General features: G+C 53.0%; 1 protein-coding gene across 5 annotated transcripts in view; it reads left to right on the top strand.

Moving 5' to 3' along the window:
* The first annotated feature begins 12,935 nt into the window (after positions 1 to 12,935).
* The window catches only part of LOC111156162 (cell death inducing p53 target 1), a 24,767-nt gene continuing 18,431 nt past the window's right edge, over positions 12,936 to 19,271 (top strand). For 2 of the 5 annotated variants that reach the window (XM_022516862.1, XM_022516865.1), the window contains exon 1: positions 12,953 to 13,031. The gene's annotated coding sequence lies outside the window, so the exon portion shown is untranslated. Of the gene's footprint in view, positions 13,032 to 13,265; positions 13,364 to 19,271 lie in introns of those variants that run through there. The other 3 variants (XM_022516863.1, XM_022516866.1, XM_022516859.1) reach the window with 2 other exon arrangements.

Genomic DNA, 19,271 nt, shown 5'->3' on the forward strand with positions numbered 1-19,271 from the left:
CCCGCTGGGAGGCTCGGCGGGGCTGGGCTTCTGGGCGTCCGTGGGGACGAGTGGTGGCTTTCAGAGAACCCACCAGCTGTCCGGACAGGTCCCCTGAGGCCCGGGGAGGCGGCGGGTCATGGCGGTCAGGGAGAAAATGGCCCCTTTCCCAGCCAGAGCCCAGATGAGAGCTTCTGGTTGCTAGGACACCAGAGAATGTGGGCGAGTGCGCATGCTTCCGAGAGCCCAAGTGGGGCCCGGTGGGCGCTCAAGGAGAAGGTGCTGGGTGTTTGAACAGACGGACGTCAGCCTTTCATTTCAAGCCCTTCTGTGATGGGAGACTGACGACCCCTTCCAAGAAGCATGCAGCGAAGGTGATGGGGAGGCATCTCGCTCCTTAGAAGCCTCTAGAATTGGGACAGGAGAGAGTTCTTGGAGTTGGGAGAGCCTGGGTTTTGAGAAAAGAGTCTGAAGAGCAAAGCTGATCTCCAGACCCGCTGGCAAATGCCCCACAGGTGTTCGGGTTTCTGGAGGGGGTCGGGGAGGGGGTAAAAAGGGGAAGAGGCAGCTGGCTTCCCACAGGTCTGAACCAGGCATGGCACTGCCCACGGTGGGGTGGGGGGCACCAATGAGGACCCTCTTGCCAAACCTTACTCTGCTGCCCCCTAGAGCCAGGGCTCTGGAACACCCCAGTGTCCTGGGAGCTGGGAGCCAGGGGCTGCAGAACTGGCAAACCACTTGGGGCCCTATGTGGTCAGGCCCCTCTTGTGTCAATTCTTGGACAAGAAAACGGCAGCCTGCTTGTCCTGGTCTCCGAGGGAAGTCTGCAGGGAATGTCCCTGGCTTAACCCTTGGGGCCCCAACTCCGGGCCCACCCCACCATTCCGGGCAAGATACACAGCGATTATATACCGTGGGTGGCAGGAGCCCCGCTCTGGAGTGTCACTGGCTAAGGGGCAATCTCCCCCAGCTTCCCCCACAGAAAGCGGAGCGCCTGTCCACCCTGGGTTTATGGAGATGAGTGCGTGACTCTTTGTCAACAGTGGTGTGACCTGCGCAAATGACTTAACCCCCCTGAGTCTCAGCTTCCCTGCCTGCTAAATTGGAAATAAGCCCTTCCACGTGAGGTTGTTGCCAGGAGGGGCAGAGAGTGTGTGTGTGTGTGTGTGTGTGTGTACACACAGAAATAATACATGCTGGGGCGCCTGGGTGGCTCAGTGGTTAAGGCCTCTGCCTTCGGCTCAGGTCATGATCCCAGGGTCCTGGGGATCGAGCCCCGAATCTGGCTCTCTGCTCAGAAGGGAGTCCGCTTCCCCACCCATCTCTCTCTCTCTCTTCCTGCCTCTCTGCCTACTTGTCATCTCTGTCAAATAAATAAATGATCTTTTTAAAAAAAGTTGCATTACATTAAAGGAATTTGCCCATCTCAAGAGGTAAGAAAACACACACAGACCCACTCCTGCTGGGAAAAACGGTACTGATGTCCCCAGCTCAGTCTAGATCCCACTTGGATACTTTTTTTTTTTTTTTTTTTTTTGGTAACAGCTTTACTGAGCTATAATCCCCACACCATACCATCCGCCCATTTAAAGCATACAATCCTGTGATTGTAGTAGGTCACAGAGTTGTGTAATCACCACTGCAGTCAACGTCAGCACATCACTCTAACAAGGAACTCCGTACCCATTAGCACGCGCTCCCCTATCCCCCGCCCCCCGGGGCCTGGCACTCATTAACCTACTTTCTGTCTGTACAGATTTGCCTCTTCTGGACGTTTTGCATAAATGAAATCATCCCACGTGTGGCCTTTTGCAACTGGTTTCTCCCCCCATCATGGTTTCCAGGCTCACCCACGCTGCAGCAAGGGTCGACACTTTGTAGTACACTGTAGCAGGGGTCATTCCTTCCCAGGGTTGGATCCTATTCCATCGTGTGGACAGACCAGTTTTTAACCCGTCCACCCTCGGATGGATGTCTGGGCCAATTCTGCCTGTTCACTCTCGGGGACGCTGCTGCTACGGAGGGTTGTACAGCCTTCAGTGACTTGGTGCCGGCTGGGGCGGAACTGCTGGCTCAGATGCGGAGTCTGTGTTAGCGCTCTGAGCCACGGCCAGACGGTTTCCACAGTGGCTGTAGTACTTTACACCCTGCCCCCAGCTATGGGAGTTCCGACTTCCCTCCATCGACGTCACCCCTGTGACAGCCCGTCTTTGTCATTACAGCAGCCAGGGCTGTTGGCTGCTCCTTGCTCCGTGGCCATCAGGCATCGGGCTCCTAGCCCCCTGCTGTGTACTCACTTATCCTGGGCATTCAGGAGGCCTCTGGGAGATTCCCAGATGTTTAAACCGACCACCCCTCCAGTGGATCCCGTCTCCCCGAAAACGCCCAGAAACCTCGGGGAAGATGCAAGCACAGGCCGCGGGGGCCACTGTCTCTTCAAGCACATGGGCCAGCTGTGGTGCCCACACAGGGGTAACGTGGACGGACGACCTTTCCCATCCCAAACGTGTCTCTGACCCTAGCAGAAATTATAAACGACACAAAGGCCATCCCAGAGAAGCAGGTGGAATGCACATTCATGAGCGGATCACGAAGCCCTGAATTTCTTGTTGCCAACCCAGTGGGGGTGGGGGGGGACTCATGCTTAGACAGTCTTTCTTGCTGCACCTCTGTAAGCGCTACATAAACACAATGGGTCAAGTAGAACAGTTTGTGACTAGGCTTTAAAAATCAAGAGCCATGGGGCGCCTGGGGGGCTCAGTGGGTTAAGGCCTCTGCCTCCGGCTCAAGTCATGATCCCAGGGTCCTGGGATCAAGCCCCGCATTGGGCTCTCTGCTCAGCAGGGAGCCTGCTCTCCCACCATCACCCCCTCTCCGCCTGCTGCTCTGCCTACTTGTGATCTCTGCCAAATAAATAAAATCTTTAAAAAAAAAAAAAAGGAAGAGCCACCAGGCCCTCTAGGCAAAGCCAGCTGCACTCTGGGGCAGGTTTTCACAGCCTGGGGTTGGCTATCGAGGCCCCAATCTTCAAGACCTAGTACCAGAGCCAGGAGCCAGGTTTGTTCCTGGTAAGGAGCAGCAACCCACAGGTGAGAGGCCAGAACAATTCACTCTGCAGGAAAGGGGGAGGCCAGAGGGAGGATGTAACCTGAGCCCAGCTGCGAGGACACTCTTGGAACAGGCTCCTGACCGGCAACTGTGGGCCCTGGCAAAGCTCTGGATACTGCAGACCAAGCTTCTGAGGACCAGCTGTGGATACCTCTGGCTACCCAGGGTGTGGAGGGAGTGAAAAGCATCTCCTGAATCGGGAACTGGCCTGGCACTGGGGGTCCTGGGGCCTCTGGGAGGCCTTTCATATGCTCCTGTGGACACTAACAACTTCACGGAATGCTAGCCCCCAAGCCCCCGTGATGGGCCCACCCAAACCAAGACCAGCTGCAATCGTGTCTGAACTCAAATAAAAACAAGCATGTTGCCCACACCACAAACGTGACCAGACAGCCCCCTGTCCAGACTCCTAGGAGTGGCCACTGCTTCTTGACCCGCTAGAGTGTTAGCGCTCCTTTAGGCCTTCCTGCCTTCTAGATGAGGTCGAGTAGGAGACCCGATCGCAGAATCACCTCCACTTCCCAACAGCGCCAGTCCCCAACACTCCCCCATTACCCAACACGGACCCAAGTTCAGTAAGCCCTTCTAACTTAACCCCCTCCGACACACCTGGGGGCTCCTCATTGTGCTGGAAGACCTAACAATTCAAGGGCCACCCTAACGTCGTGGAGCCTCCCGGGGGCTCCTGGGTCCCCTACACTGGTCAGATGTGACCCCCCCCCACCGACCGCCACCATTGTTGGGAAAGGCTCCCCACCCAGCCGGTTCTTCCGCCAGCCAAACCAGCCACACTCCAGGGAGGGGATAGGAATTAGAAACATACTAAAACAGGACAAAATGAGAGTGAGCGATGGGCACTCATTTCATCAGGCCGGGAGGGTAGCCAGCCCCCAACGCCCCCTCCCCCACCCCGCAAAGATACCCTGTGTGGCCCCTTCCACACAATACCAGCCACATACAGTATACACCACTGTATACTGGGTACGCAATGCACACATGCATAGCACCGATCTGCGCCTATGGACACACGGGAGTTCAGTCATGGTACATTACAGAATGGCAAGATCTGGGAAAGCTGTGTTTGGTGCCACAAAACCAAAACAGTCGTGACAAAACGCAAATAAATAAATAAATAATAATAAAGGCAATGCGTTAGACTTGAGAGGACTCATAAACTTTAAAGATTCTATCATTTGAGGTCTGGGAATAAAACGCTTGTTATAGAAACAAAAGAGCCAAAGACCCGGCCGTTTGAGTGTAAGAGGAACAGTGTGACTCCACAGGCTGTGCCTTACTTCCTGGAGGGACTGCTGTCCCCAGGAGGCGACCCTGCCCTTCGGTCACCAGGAAGCAGCAGCATAGGTCCGATGGCAGAATCCCCAATCAGACAGTTTCAGGACAAACTTGTCACTGGACATTCTTTGCATGGCTGATAGAAGCCAGAGGCCAATTAACATGATTGGAAATGACCATTAACAGTATTTTCCCCTCCCAAACAAACGGACGTCAACGATTAAATCCATTTTCTAAAGTGCCGTTTGTCCACTTTGCCCAGACAAGCCATTTTTCATGTTGCATAAATAGCTACGAAGGAAAGCTATGAACAAAGTCCCCTTTCCTCTGTAGCTCCAGGAAGAACCGGGCACCAGGGAGGACTGTGGGTGAAGGGTCAGAGTCCGTGGTGAAAGTGGGCCGTTTCTGGCTGCCTGCTGTCTGGACATTCTCCTTACTGGGGGAGGGGGAGGGCAGCAGGTGGGGGTGAGGGGTGAGCTCACCAGGTGCAGCAACCTGCCCCAATCCCATCAGATCTCCCCCGCCCCACCCACCTCGGTCTCCTTGGTGGTTAGGTGTGAAAAATAAACAAGGCAACTGCCGTTCCTGGTTCTGAAATGCAGGACTAGTATTTTTATTTTATTTTATTTTATTTATTTATTTGACAGAGAGAGATCACAAGTAGGCAGAGAGGCAGGCAGAGAGAGAGGAGGAAGCAGGCTCCCTGCTGAGCAGAGAGCCCGATGCGGGGCTCGATCCCAGGACTCTGAGATCATGACCTGAGCCGAAGGCAGCGGCTTAACCCACTGAGCCACCCAGGCGCCCCACAGGACTAGTATTTTAAAAAAAAATTTTTTTAAGAGAAAATCGTACCTGTACTGGCCCGCTGGAGGCTCTGGGGTTGGCGTATGGGGTTGGGTGACTCAGTCACCCAGGTGTCCCTTTTAAGCTTTAAGATCTGGTGGGTGAGTGTAGGGATCTACTTGTCCTGTTGCATCCCAAGACAAGTCTCATATGTAAGTTCCCTTTGCTATTTTTTTTTTAAGATTTTATTTATTTATTTATTTGACACAGACAGAGATCAGAAGCAGGCAGATCAGCAGGCAGAGAGAGAGGGGGAAGCAGGCTCCCCGCTGAGCAGAGAGCCCAATTCGGGGCTCAATCCCAGGACCCTGAGATCATGACCTGAGCTGAAGGCAGAGGCTTAACCCACTGAGGCACCCAGGCGCCCCTGCTGTTATTATTTTAAGATTTTGTTTATTTGACAGAAAGAATGGCCGGCAGAGGGAGGGGGAGAAGCAGACTCCCTGCCGAGCAGAGAGCCCAATGTGGGGCCTGATCCCAGAATTCTGGGAGAGTCACCTGAGCTGAAGGCAGAGGCCCAATGGACTAAGCCACACAGGCGCCCCTCCCTTTGCTATTATTAAACCTGCTACCCACCCACTGGGAGTGGCCCGGCTCTTTCTTTGGTCTCTCCCTGCTCTCTGTGTATAGGGGCAGTTCCAGATGACCCCACGAAAGCTCCCAAGAGGGCTGTGAACCTATGGTCCCCTTCCTTGTTCTGTTCCCTCCTGCCGCAGGCCCTTCGCACATGAAACATTTTTCCTGCCCATATTTACGAGGGAGAGGAAAGTCCTACTCATCATCCAGACCTCAGCTCAACCATCACTTTCTAAGGGAAGCCTTCCCCACCTCCTTGGTTGGGATAAATGTTCCCAACTCCGGGATCTTAGTACTTCTCACATCCTTCCTTCACCTGCTGGCATGGTCATTGGTGTGACTATTGGCTGAGTGCCATTCTCCCGCACTCCTCTGTGAGTACTTGCAGGCAGATGTTGAGTTCCATGGGATGACTATGGCTTCTAGCAAGCACACAGTAGATGCTTAATGAATACATAGTAACGGATGACTACAACAGAGTCATTTGTAAGAAAGCCTTTTTCCTAGGAAGGACCACAAACCGAGACATTTGCTTCTTTTGGCTAAACCTCCAGATCGGTGTAGCAGGGCTGATTTTTACTTTATGCCTCGGTAATATTGAGCTGCTGCCGTCAACTCAGGTAAGGGCGGATGAAATAACACAAAAGAGGCAAATCGGGAGCTATACTGCATGAGCCCTGGTAATGCGTTCAGGGAACCCCTGTGGTCAGACACTGAACTTACAGTTCCTGAATCCAAACAATAATGCTGTAACACAAGGGTCACAGTTGATTACTATTGTTTTTTCTCCACTTGGAATACACCATCCCACTGCCTCGGGGCCTCTGGTGTTTCCACGGATAAGTTAGCTGTTAATCTTATCTGCGTTCCCTGGGGCACCTGGGTGGTGTATTTGGTTGAGCACCCAACTCTGGGTTCCCGCTCAGGTCAGAATCTCAGGGTGGTAAGATCAAGCCCCCTGTCAGGCTCTGCGCTCAGCACAGAGCCCACTTGAGTTTGACTCTCCCTCCCTATCCCAGGCACTCAGTTTCTCTCTGAAATAAATAAAATAACTCTTTTTGAAAGATCTTATCTGGGTTCCCTTGTAGGTGATGAGTCATTTTTATCTTGCTCTTTTAAGATGTATTTATTTATTAGAGAGAGAGAGAGAGTGAGGAGAGCGCATGAGAGGGGGAAGGGTCAGAGGAAGAAGCAGATTCCCTGCCAAGCGGGGAGCCTGATACAGGACTCGATCCCAGGACTCCGGGATCATAACCTGAGCTGAAGGTAGTCACTTAACCCACTGAGCCACCCGGGAGCCTCTCTTTTGCTCTTTTCTCTCTCTCTCTTTTTTTTTTTTTTAAAGATTTTATTTATTGATTTGACAGAGAAAGAGGAATCACAAGTAGGCAAGAGAGGCAGGCAGAGAGAGAAGGGGAAGCAGGCTCCCTGCTGAGCAGAGAGCCCAGTGCGGGAATCCATGACCTGAGCTGAAGGCAGAGGCTTAACCCACTGAGCCACCCAGGTGCCCCTTTTGCTGTTTTCAAACTTTTTTCTTTGTCTTGTCTTTTAACTTATGATGTATCTGGGTATACAGGCATACAGGGCACGCAGTATATGCACCTAGATATACAGCTCTTTGCAAACTCCTCTTTATAGTTTGTTGAGATGCTTGGATATTTAGATTAATGTGGGTTTTTTTTTCTTTGATTATATTTGGGAGTTTGGAGCACTATTTCTCTAAATATTTTTTCTGCTCCTTTCTCTTTTTTCGTCCTGAACCTCCCTTTACACATATGTTGGTGTGCTCAAAGGTCTCCCACATTTCTCTGAGGCTCTGTTCAATTTTTCTTCATTCTATTTTCTCTCTTTTTCAGATTATGTAATTTCTCTCAATCTACCTTCAAGCTCTGTAACCGTCTCTCAAAACAATGTACTGCTTAAAATATCACCCATGAGGAATTGTACTAGCCTGGCAAGCATGGTTAAATGTTATCTTAAGAAAAACATGCATTAGTAGGGGCACCTGGGTGGCTCAGTGGGTTAAGCCTCTGCCTTTGGCTCAGGTCATGATCTCAGGGTCCTGGGATGGAGCCCCACATCGGGCTCTCTGCTCGGCAGGGAGCCTGCTTCCCTCTCTTGCTCTGCCTGCCTCTCTGCCTACTTGTGATCTCTGTCAAATAAATAAATAAAATCTTTGAAGAAAAGAAAAGAAATGAAAAATGTGCATTAGCAACAGGTCTCTGAGGGAGAGGATGATTTACGTCTTGGAAACTGAGCAGCTGGGAACGCCTGGCCCGCTCAGGGTGGAACGTGGCCTGCTTCGTTTTTTGATGTCATCTCCCCTGCCTCAGAGACAGCCTACCGTTAATCAGTTAATCAAGATAATCCCCTTAAATGTGCTTGCTCAACTATAAATTCCATGCTGCTTGACCATATATATCCTACTCTCCTTATCTGTAAGATTTGTAATCAAAGCATAACTCATATTCCTTCTTTTTTATCTACAAGGCATATGGTTAATGTATAGCCCTCTTCTGCTTCTTTGTCGATAGTTATCTTGTATCTAATACATACGGGACTGAGGAGTTGTTGGGGCGACAGTCTTCTCTTCGGTCCACCCCTGCTCCCTCTCTCCTGCAGCTGACTTGTTTGTGCCTCATTCTTCTCCCGTGCGCCCCCGGAAGCAGCAAAGCTCATTTGTTCTTTCCTCTGCCAGTTCAAGCACTCTCGTTTCATAGATAAGGAAATGAGGATCAGAAAACTTAAATAACTGGGGCACCTGAGTGGCTCAGTGGCTTGAGCGTCTGCCTCCAGCCCAGGTCATGATTCAGGGTCTGGGGATCAAGCCCCGCATCAGGCTCCCTGCTTAGCAGGGAGCCTGCTTCTCCCTCTCCCTCTGCCCCCCAGCTCGTGCTTTCTCTCCCTCTCTATCTCAAATCAATCAATGAAATCTAAAAAAAAAAAAAAGAAAAAGAAAAAGAAAACTGAAATAGTTTACCGAAGGTCCCAGGCAGCTCCTAGGTGGCAGAGTTAGGACATGAACCTAAGATCTCGGGTCTCACCCTTCCTGGCACTTACTCCATAGTTTACTCACCCAGGAAATATTTACTGAATGCCAGCTATGTGGCGGAAACTATGAGAGAGGACAGAGAACACCGAGCAGACGAGATTCTTGCTGTCGTGAGAACAGCAACTACGTCAACAGACAGGGAAACCAGGTACCTTCGGTGATGTACGTGCCACGAGGAAAATCAGACAGACAGCGGGTGCTGCGGGCAGGTGCTCCGGGAGGCCTGTCTGCAGACGTGACATCTGAGCCGTTACCTGTAGAGAGGATGTCCCTGGAGCTCCTTCAGGACAGAGAGCTTTCTGCTATTTTTCTGTCTCTCTAGCACCAGCACCGGGAGCCCAGCACGCAGGAGGGGCTGAGGTAATGTTCTCTAACTGGATGATGGCACCAACGGAGGGGTCCACTCTCAGGGGCTGTGTGAACAATAGAAATGTTACCAAATAGACGGTGACACTGATATCATTCAGGGTTCCCTTTAGAATCATTTAGCGTTTAGGGGCGCCTGGGTGGCTCAGTGGGTTAAAGCCTCTGCCTTCAGCTCAGGTCATGATCCCAGGGTCCTGGGATCGAGCCCCGCATCGGGCTCTCTGTTCAGCAGAGAGCCTGCTTCCCTTCCTCTCTCTCTGCCTGCCTCTCTGCCTACTTGTGATCTCTGTCTGTCAAATAAATAAATAAATAATCTTTAAAAAAAAAAAATAGAATCATTTAGCGTTTAAATCGGAGGGTCTGGCCATGCCAAGGGTGGGCGAGGATCTGATGAGCAGAGCTCCCATCTTTTGGTGGAGTGCAAACTGGGAGAAGCACTTGGGGAAAGTTTGTGGCGGGATCTGCAAAGCTGAACGCAGGCAGACCCTATGACCCAGCCACCCTACAGTGTCTGCGACAGCCATACCGTAATAGCTAAGAATTCCCATCTGCAAATTCCTCTGATGCCCATAAACGGCACAACAGACGACCACACTGCAGTCACACGACGGACAGTCCTACGGCCATGAGCGTGAACACGGGCAGCCATGTGCACCCACACGGATGACTTTCACTGATATAAAATTAAGCAAAAGCAGTTTTATACAACAGAGCTCATATGGTATGAATCCATTTCTATAAAAAGCACAAAAATGGAGAGCACTATCTTTGCTGTTAGAAGTTAGGAGCGTGGTGGCTGTGCGGTGATCTCATGCTTGGGAGGCAGACTGCTGGGAAGTGGGCACACTGGCATGTTTGGTTTGTGAAAATGCATGTGCTGGGTGTGCATTTCTGATAAGGGCCCTTTTCCGTATCAAAGATCTGAGAAGCTGCCCCTGTGACCTAACAATGTGGGGTCCACACGGGCCGCAGGCTCCCTTGCTGTCCCGTGCTGGATGTGAAGACGGATCTTTATGGAGAACAAGCCTGCGTGTGACAGTTCCTCCTGGCTCACACCATCTCTGGAGAGCAGCTTAGGGAGCGAGGAGACCACCGGTCTAGGGTCACGAGATTTGGGGTCTGCCAGTCGCAGGCTCTGCACCTCTGAGCACCTTCCACTCTCTGCTCAGATTCAGGCAAGAGTGCGCAGGCTCCTTGTGGGACGGAGGACAGGTGTGCGTGCAGAATGCTTAGCACAGTCCTTGGAGCAAATAAGACTTCTTTGCGGCGGGGGGGGGGCAGTGAGTGGAAAGGGGCACAGAGGAGGTCGCTGAGGGACAGGCACACTCTGTGTCTTGACCTGGTGCATTGTGCACCAAGAGTGAGGTTCGTGAAACTCCGTCAAGCTCAACACGATAGACATCGGCCCTTTTCTCTTGCGTCTCAATGTAGGAGGGAGGTCTGGTTTAAACTCCAGCCCAAGAGAGCTAAGAGGGATGAACATTGCTCCGGGCACTCCCTAAGGCAGGCTCCAAGTCCCGGAAGGAAAGGCACGCCGGGGAGCCACCCTGTCCCCTGCACCGCGGTTTGGCCAGCAGATGGCACTGGTTGTAGACAGGTTGAAGGAGCTCCCGCTTTTCCCACCTTGGGACTGTTTTCGGTAAAGCCTGGGAAACTGGGGTCCAGCCCCTGTGAAAGCAGACAGGTTTTCTTCCAGTGGCACCAGGAGGATCTGGAAGCAGGGGCCAGCAGAAGGACCACGGGGGCTGTGTGGGGCCCCAGGCGCTCCAGCTGACCCAGCTAGGGTATAATCTGGACTAAAAATAAAGTGGGGCTGGGTCTGCAGTCCAGGTGTGAGTACAGGCGTGAGGCTCGGAGGCTGGAGGAGGAGGCAGATGACGTGGAAGCAGCCTTGTGGGTGCGTCTGTGAGAAGGGGAGGCGTCTGCAGAGAGCAAACACTCCAGGGGGTAAGGTGAGATCAGCAGTTACATTGCAAGACCACAAGTGACAGCTCCCAAAGCCTCCTAGGACAGTCGTGAGCTTCTGGTCTCAGATGCACCCCATGAGGATTCTACAGCAAAAAGCACAGGGAACATTACCCTATCTCTCTACACAGGCATGGCTGTGTCTTATGGTGTGTCTGATTCTTCCTGAGTTGCTTTGGGTATAGTGTCTCCCTGGTTAGTTGTTTGTTTTGGTAACCGCTTTAACGTATAATCTCCATTCACCCATTCTGTGGTTTTCGGTATGTTCTCCGTGGCGAGCAGCCATCATGACAGTCAATCTTTGAATGTCTTCATCACCCTGAAAAGAAAATCTGCACCCATTAGCAATCACCTCCCCCACTTTCCCCTGCACTACCCCAGCCCCAGGCAATGTTGATCTGCCCATCCCTGTGGATTTGCCATTCCGAACATTTCCTACAAATGGAATCCTACAATACGTGGTCTCCTGTGATTGGCTTCTTTTGCTCAAGCATGCTGTTTTCAATGTTCATCCGCGTGGTAGCCTGGATCAGCCACAATTTATTTATTTATTTGTTGGTAGGTTGTTTCCACTTTTCCAGCTTTAGTGAACCTGAGCATTCGTGCTGAGTATGAACAAATGCTATGGACATTTGTGTATGGGTTTGTGTGTGGCCATATGTTTTCATTTTCTTGGCCTTATTCCTAGGAGTAGAATTGCTAGATGACTCTGTTTAATCTTTTGGGGAATATTTGCCTTTCTTTCTTTCTTTTCCTTTCTTTCTTTCTTTCTTTCTTTCTTAAGAAAACTCTATGCCCAACGCAGGGCTTGAATTTACAACCCTTAGGTCAAGAGTTACACGCTCCACCAGACTGAGCCAGCCAGGCACCCCTGCCCTTAGTTTTAAGTGCAAATACAATTTAATCATCTCCTTTTTATTCCTTGAGTCTTCTAACAGCAAGTGAGAGATGATAGTTCCCTTTTTGTAACCAGGGGAACCGAGGCGCAGGGCACTCTCAGGTGAGCGAATAATAACCATGTCCAGTGCCATTCCTTCCTTACAACAGCGCCAGGAGGCCGGCCTCGTATTTATCCCCATTTTCTGGTTATAAGATAGTATCCTGAACAAAGCCATACAGCGGTGTGATCCGACACTTGACCCCAGTTCTATCTTACTCAGTTTTAGGCTTTCGTGGGCTCTTAAGCCCTCTGCTATTCGGTGGACTCTGGAGGGTCGCTGAACCTCCCCCAGCCTCTGCCTACGTGACCTCCGCTGCACAGAATACTCCTTGCACTTGGACGCCATTTTAAACAGCAGAACCACCCACAAAAATGCAAAAAGCGTGGCATGAAACATAAATGAGACGTTTGTTTACAGTATGAGAGCTAAAAAACTAAGGCACGATGGTGCTTGATTTGACCTCAGCTTGGACCCTCCAAAACCTAGCGACTAAAGCCTTTCCCATTCCGGGCACGTCCACGGAACGCACAGCACCTAACCTCAGTGAGCTCTGGCTGAATAAATGAAGGAAGCTGCGCCTTGCTCCGACCGATGCCCTGGTGCTGCGAGGGCGGGAGGGAGCGCTAACGGGTCCTTCCCCTAACTTCATGCCACTCTTCCTCAGGACAAAAACGTTCCAGACCCTCTCACGTGTCCCACTTTAGCCGAAGCACCTCCGCTCCCCGTGACGTCACCAGGGGCCGTCACGTGTCGCCCAAAGCCCCGCCCCGGCGCTGACCTCATGGCTCCGCCCCTCGCCCTGACGCCCTGCTCCAAAGCATACCCGCCTCCTTCTGACAGACGAGCGACGGCGAGCTGCGTAGGTGTTCGTTCCTGCAGCTGCGGCAGCCGTGGGTGCCGCGGGGACGGTGAGTCGCCTGGGCCGCTGGAGAGCTTCCGGCAGAGACCCCCGAGAGCAGAGCTGGGCGCTCGCGGCCCTCACGGAGACGGGGATGACCTCGGACCGCTGAGCCCCCAGCCCCCGCCTGCGGCGCCTGCGCGGTGCATGTCGGGCACTGTTGTCTCCCCGACCCGCGGAGCGCGCCTGAGGCGCACGGACGCACTACATCTCCCAAAGGCCTTTGGGCGGGCGGGGGGCGGTGTGCGCGCAAAGCCCCGCGGGGCCGAGGGTCTCGTCCACCCAGCGCCTGGACGGTGTGTTGTTGGCGTTCGTTCGGCCTCGGGCGCCTGGCCTCCCGAGGTAAAGGGTCCCCGGGGGCGGCGCAGGGAGCCGTTCGCCTCCTCGCCGGGCACTGATGCGATCCAGAGCGGCTCTCGGGGTTTTGACGTCGCACCGTCTCTGGGTTGGCCGGTCACCCGCGGGGCTGCGGTTACAGTTTGGCCAGGCCCTGGCGGGCGCCGGGATCTATGCCTTGAGGGCTGCCGGATAGCTCCTCGGGGTCCCGCTTATCATCTCTTCCGCGTCCCCTCTAAGGAAGGGTCGGGAAATAGCATCTCCCGCTTTCCGCGAGGGCAGTTTCCTCAAGGAAAGGGGGTCGGGAGCAGGGTCCCGGGGATAGAGGAGCCCCTGGTGAGCTCCTCGGTGACCTTGGCAAGCCCGAGGGGCCTGCGCGGCTCTCCCCCCCCCCCCCCCCCTACCCCCGTCTCCGCTCGCAGGCATCTGTAAATCTCTGTGCCCGGCTCTCGGCCCGCACGCGCCAGGGCTGGTGGGGAGGCAGTGACCTGGCCAGGCTTCGGGCCCAGCTTCGTGCGGTCGAGGACCTTGGTGTAGTTGAACGTACGGCGTCTTCGAGACCCACTTTGGGCACTTGTTCGTAGGTGTGCGTTTCTGTTTTCCTCTAAATGTTCCCAGGAGTCTTCTCAACAGGTGTCAGGTAAGGAGCTAGCGGCTCGGAGTGTCTCCAGTGTGGGTCTCAGATCCTCTGCCACGAAATCACCAGGGCCTTTGTTAAAAGGGCTGATTCCTGGGCAGCTGCCCCCCCCTTCCCGTAGGTTCTGATTCAGCAGTTATGGGATGTGTCCAGGACTCTATTTAATAAGCTCCCCAGTAATTCTGAGTCACATTTGGGGTTGAGAGCCGTTATCTTGAAGTGTAGAGGATAGAGGTCCTGGGGCAGAGCATACCAATTTTGTATGTAGAGTGGGACCTGCTGGTGTGCAGGCGTAGGCAAGTATGACCTCTCTCCTGGGTACTTTGTTCCTTACATCCAGGCTGACTTAAGAGTTGGATGGGGAGAAACATGCCAGCTCTGCCTTGTTCGCTGGCCCACAATTAATTATGAAGAATTTTAAACATACATAAAAGTTGAAAAAGCTTAACACAGTATCGATAGAGCACCACCTAGAACGCACAGCATTTTATTGTATTTTGTCTCAACTCTAATGATCAACAGTGCATCTTGTTTATGTGTGTCACAGTAAGTGTGCACATCAGTCTGTTTCCCTCCCACATAATTCAACATGCATATAATTAAGTAGAACCTTAGAATTTTTGCTCATTGTCTTTTAACCAGTAGAAGCCCTAGGCATTGAAGTGTTACCTCTATCTCCCATCCCTGAGGAGCTGGAGGTTTTTCTATAGGATGGGCCTCTGGAACCAGGAAGGAACTTTACATGTATTCTTTTTTTTTTTTTTTAAGATTTTTTATTTATTTATTTGACAGAGAGAGATCACAAGCAGGCAGAGAGGCAGGCAGAGAGAGAGGAGGAAGCAGGCTCCCCGCTGAGCAGAGAGCCCGATGCGGGGCTCGATCCCAGGACCCTGAGATCATGACCTGAGCCGAAGGCAGCGGCTTAACCCACTGAGCCACCCAGGCGCCCACTTTACATGTATTCTTAACAGTGATTTGAAAACAGTAGGCCATGGTTCTAAAATCACTAAAAGCAGAAACATGGGATGTGCGATGGACAATAATACTTCAGGGAACAAAAATGTTTTGAAGGGGTGCTAATGAAATGTATCCCAATAGTCAGATGGCCCCAGCAGGTCGCAGTGACAATAAATGATACAAGTTGTCAGCTTGCATACTCTGTTGCTACTCCTTATATTTTATGTTTGCCTGGTTTGAACCTGCTAGTTTGATGTGTTTTCTCAAGCTCCAGGGGAAGAGGGCTGCCTAGCCTAGTTGACAAGCTCTGAGTCTCTTGGGCTGAGGTACTGTGTTCTCTAGGCACAAACACCAGCGTATAATGCGGTTCAGTTGTCTTGAGAGGGAGAGGAGACAGGTTCTGTAGAAATCCACCTCCAGCTTCAGCAATACTATTCAAAGGGCATGCGCATCTGTTTATTCATGGAGGACACAGGGAAATGTGGTAGTTAGAGTCATGGCACCTTCTGTTGACATCTTTGTCCTAATGTGAAGGAAACTGTCACGCTGGTGCGAAGGCAGATGCAGGGGAGCTCTGCAGATAGCGTCTGCCCTTAGCGGGGAGGAGAGCCAGGCTCGAGGTTTGTTAGGCCTTCACAGAGGGACTTGGAAATGGAGTATAGAGAATGGGTGTGTGCTAGTTTCTAGAACCCTACAGAGGGCCTCTGCAGTCAGGGGTCTCCCAGGCATGTCTCCCCAGGAGGTGGTAGAAGCTGCATTGCTAATCAGTGCTGCAGAGGAGAGGGGCACTCGGCCTGGGCCTGTGGCAAACCCTCTCCCCCCTGAGAAGACAGCCTGCCCAGGGGGATGCAGGTCTGGTTCCTGTGGAGCCTGTGGACCAAGCGCCTCTCCTGCTCTGTGAGTTACCAGGTTCTGGTGGTAAAGGTGAGGTCCTGGGACCAGTACTGTTGAGACTCAGCCGACTGTGTTGGAGGAACTTCTGTTGCTTCCAAGCTGTGTGATGAGGCCTTTGCCCTCCCATAGCCTCATTACCTGCATCTTTGGCAGGTGAAAAGCAACACCGAGGTGAGAAGAAGACCGTATCTGCTCGTGCAGAAAGATTAGGGTCCCTTGATGTTAGACAAAGTAAAACCAGCACAAAACCAGGCAGTGCAGGGGAAGTCCAGTGACATTCTGAGAGTTTCCATAAAAGTGGCTGAGATGCGTTTGGTCGGATCGGTTTCCCAGAAAACGTTTCTCATCATCTTTTGGAGCTTCTCATCTGTGGGTGCTCTGAGCTCCTTCATGGTCTGGCCACTGGGTGACCCCGCACCATCGGATTCTTACACAAGGAGCTGTCGTGAAGGTCCAGTCAAAACTGGACTTGCTGGGTACGTAATGTGTTCCCTCTGTATCGAATCCATCTGAATTCAGATCTACTCCAGGGTCTGTGTTTTCGAAGGAGAAGCAGATGGAGGCCGCAGTAGGTAGAGAAGGCTGGAGGGCTGTCCTGGGCTGGGGTTTGAGAGCTCTCAGCCTTACTCCTATGGGAGGAAGTGAAACGTGTCGCGATTCTAAGCAGCATTAAGAGCAGCGGTCTCACAAGCTGGGGAAGTGCGGGAAGGCACTTGCGTTTGCAGAGGCTGCTCTTGGTAAGTGCTCTGGGCCCACCTGGCAACGCCCTCTGCTATGCTCCATCCTCGTGGGTCCTTGCGGCAGCCAGCGGGCCACACAGGCATTGGTCTCGCAGTGGAGGAAATGGCCAGAGGTAGTAAGCGATTTACCGAAGATTGCCAGATCCGGGCACAGCAGCGCTGAAGAGAGTGAGGCTGAGGGGAATGTGGGCTGTGCTGGCCCCATCATGGAAAGTGCTGGATGGAGTTGACTGTGACTCTAAAAGGGGGTCTTCTGTCTGGACTTTGGCCATAAGCCAGGCAGTTTCATCAGGAAGCCAGGGACTCCATCCCTGCTAAGGCTGTATTCTGCCCCAGTGGCTGTGGCGGGGGGGGGGGGGGGGGGGGGGGGGGGGGGGGGGGGGGCGGCATTTGGGCAGGAAACAGCACGGGAAGCCTAGCTAACCCCAACCCTCACAGATTCGCTTGTTTATCCCACCTGTGCCAGGGGCTGAGCAGGGCCTGCCCGGCCACGAGTGGGAGCCCTCCTCCAGTGTTCCCTGGGTGGGAGGTAAGTCTGGAGGGAGTCATGGGGAAGGCCCAGGTTTGCTGGAAAGGCACGGGGGCAGGGGGAAGCTGTGTGGAGGTTGAGGAAGGGTCTGTGGAAGGTCCTTTTAGATGGGGTGGGGTTTGGTTTATTTGGAGAAGAGTGGATTACAGTCTGGGTGGCTGCAGTAGAGTATAGTAGAGAATTGTGGAACGTGAGGCCAAGTCTAGACTTTGGCCCTTAAACCTTGAGCAGTAGATGAGAGAATGGATCTGTGACCTTTTTAAGCCATGGTATTGGCAGGACTTGCTGACAGTTCAAGGCTTAAGGGCCAGAGAAAAGTCTGGAACACCTCTCACGTCCGTCTTCATGGCTGGGGTACTGCTAACGGCACAGGGCCTGTGGGATGGGGAAGAGCTCCTCTCCAGAGTACCAGCCAGGTTATCCACCCGGACAGCCAGTGTTCAGTGTGCTGTCTGGGGCTGTGGAGACACTGGCCCCAAACCCCATCCCTGCCCTCCCGGAGCTGCTGGTCTGGACTGGGGAGGCCAGCCCCTTGACCACAGTGTTCTGTTTCCCCTCTGCTCACAGTGACTCTGTTGTCACAGACTGGGAATCCTGCCCTCCTTCTGTAGGGCCCACCCAGTACCCGAAGCTGCCTCAGTGCCCTCCACAGAGGCCCCTTTTCTCACCGGGAGCACCTACTGTCACGAGGTGTTGTCTGGGTTTTGCTGAGTAACTTTGTCAATTCTTCTTATGTGTGAGCTGGCTTCCTAGCTGGATCTACAGCTTCATGAGGCCCAGTGCCACACAGTGAGTGACCTCCATAGAGGGACCCACAAAATGTTGGCTGAATTAAGGAGTCAAGAATCTGAAGGCTTTTCAGACAGGTAGTCACTTGAAAGAAAGAAAAAAACAAATTTGGATAGTGACGGCTCTACTGAATAAAAGTGGCCTTTCCTAGGCCTGGAAGAATTCTGTACTGCTCCAGGCGAGAAGTTGCCCTGTGACCCTTTGTCAGCTCTTGGACTCTGGGGCATTCTATACTGCCTGAGGCTCAGGCCTCAAGTCTCTGGCCCTGTGTAGTCAGGCTCCGGTTACGTGTATTTCTCTGTGCATTTACATGCTTTATCTGGAGAGCGTATGGTTGACGCCGTGACCCAGTTCTCTGTGCCCCAGTCAGACTGGCCATGAAGAAACCGTGTCTGCTGGGGGCGTGGGGGCTGAGACCTGTCGGTCCCGCACTGTCAGCTCCCGCCTGTTGGTATGAGGACTTGGGGGCCCGCATTAGTACACCAGGCACAGTGCAGGAAGTGGAGAGCCACGGGAAACCGGACAGCCTGATTTCCCAAGCCCTCCATCTCACTCGGAGTCAAGTGGACGTCCTTTAACGCCCGAGGACCTGGCTTCCCTCCCGCCAAGGGCCAGTCCCTCTTCTCTCAGCTCCTCCCACTCTCCTGGCACCCACACGACCCAGCCCCCAGCTCCCAGGTTTGTGCAGGCACACTCCAGGCGTCCGCGCTTAACTCTCTCTGCCTGGACCTTCTTTCCAGAGTGGCGCATGTGGCCTGTTCCATCTTGGCCTGAATGCTCCCCACCCTGAGAACCCCTCCCTGTTGACAACCGCATCACCGCAGCACTCTCTCCCCTGCTCACCTGTTCATCCATGGCATGTGTTCCTGTCTGACAAACTATATACTTGACCTGTTTCTGTGTTCTAGCCCCCAACCCCCTGCAAATGTTAAGCTCCATGGACACAGGTTTTTCCCCACCTTCAGGGCCTAGGTAGTGTCTGGCTCAGAGCATATGCCGGGTGTTTATGTCTGAATGACATTGCGTCGTGTGCCGACCTCTCAGCTGTCCTGCCTTAGTACCTTGTGAGGGGTAGGGAGCTGAGTGTACGAGGGCTCCTGCGCTCCCTGCAGCACAGCTGGAGAGAGTGACCTGTTTCTGTGTTCTAGCCCCCAACCCCCTGCAAATGTTAAGCTCCATGGACACAGGTTTTTCCCCACCTTCAGGGCCTAGGTAGTGTCTGGCTCAGAGCATATGCCGGGTGTTTATGTCTGAATGACATTGCGTCGTGTGCCGACCTCTCAGCTGTCCTGCCTTAGTACCTTGTGAGGGGTAGGGAGCTGAGTGTACGAGGGCTCCTGCGCTCCCTGCAGCACAGCTGGAGAGAGT

The sequence above is a fragment of the Enhydra lutris genome, unplaced genomic scaffold, assembly GCF_002288905.1.
Source record: "Enhydra lutris kenyoni isolate GAN:26980312 unplaced genomic scaffold, ASM228890v2 scaffoldscaffold45, whole genome shotgun sequence".
Lineage (NCBI taxonomy): Eukaryota > Metazoa > Chordata > Mammalia > Carnivora > Mustelidae > Enhydra > Enhydra lutris.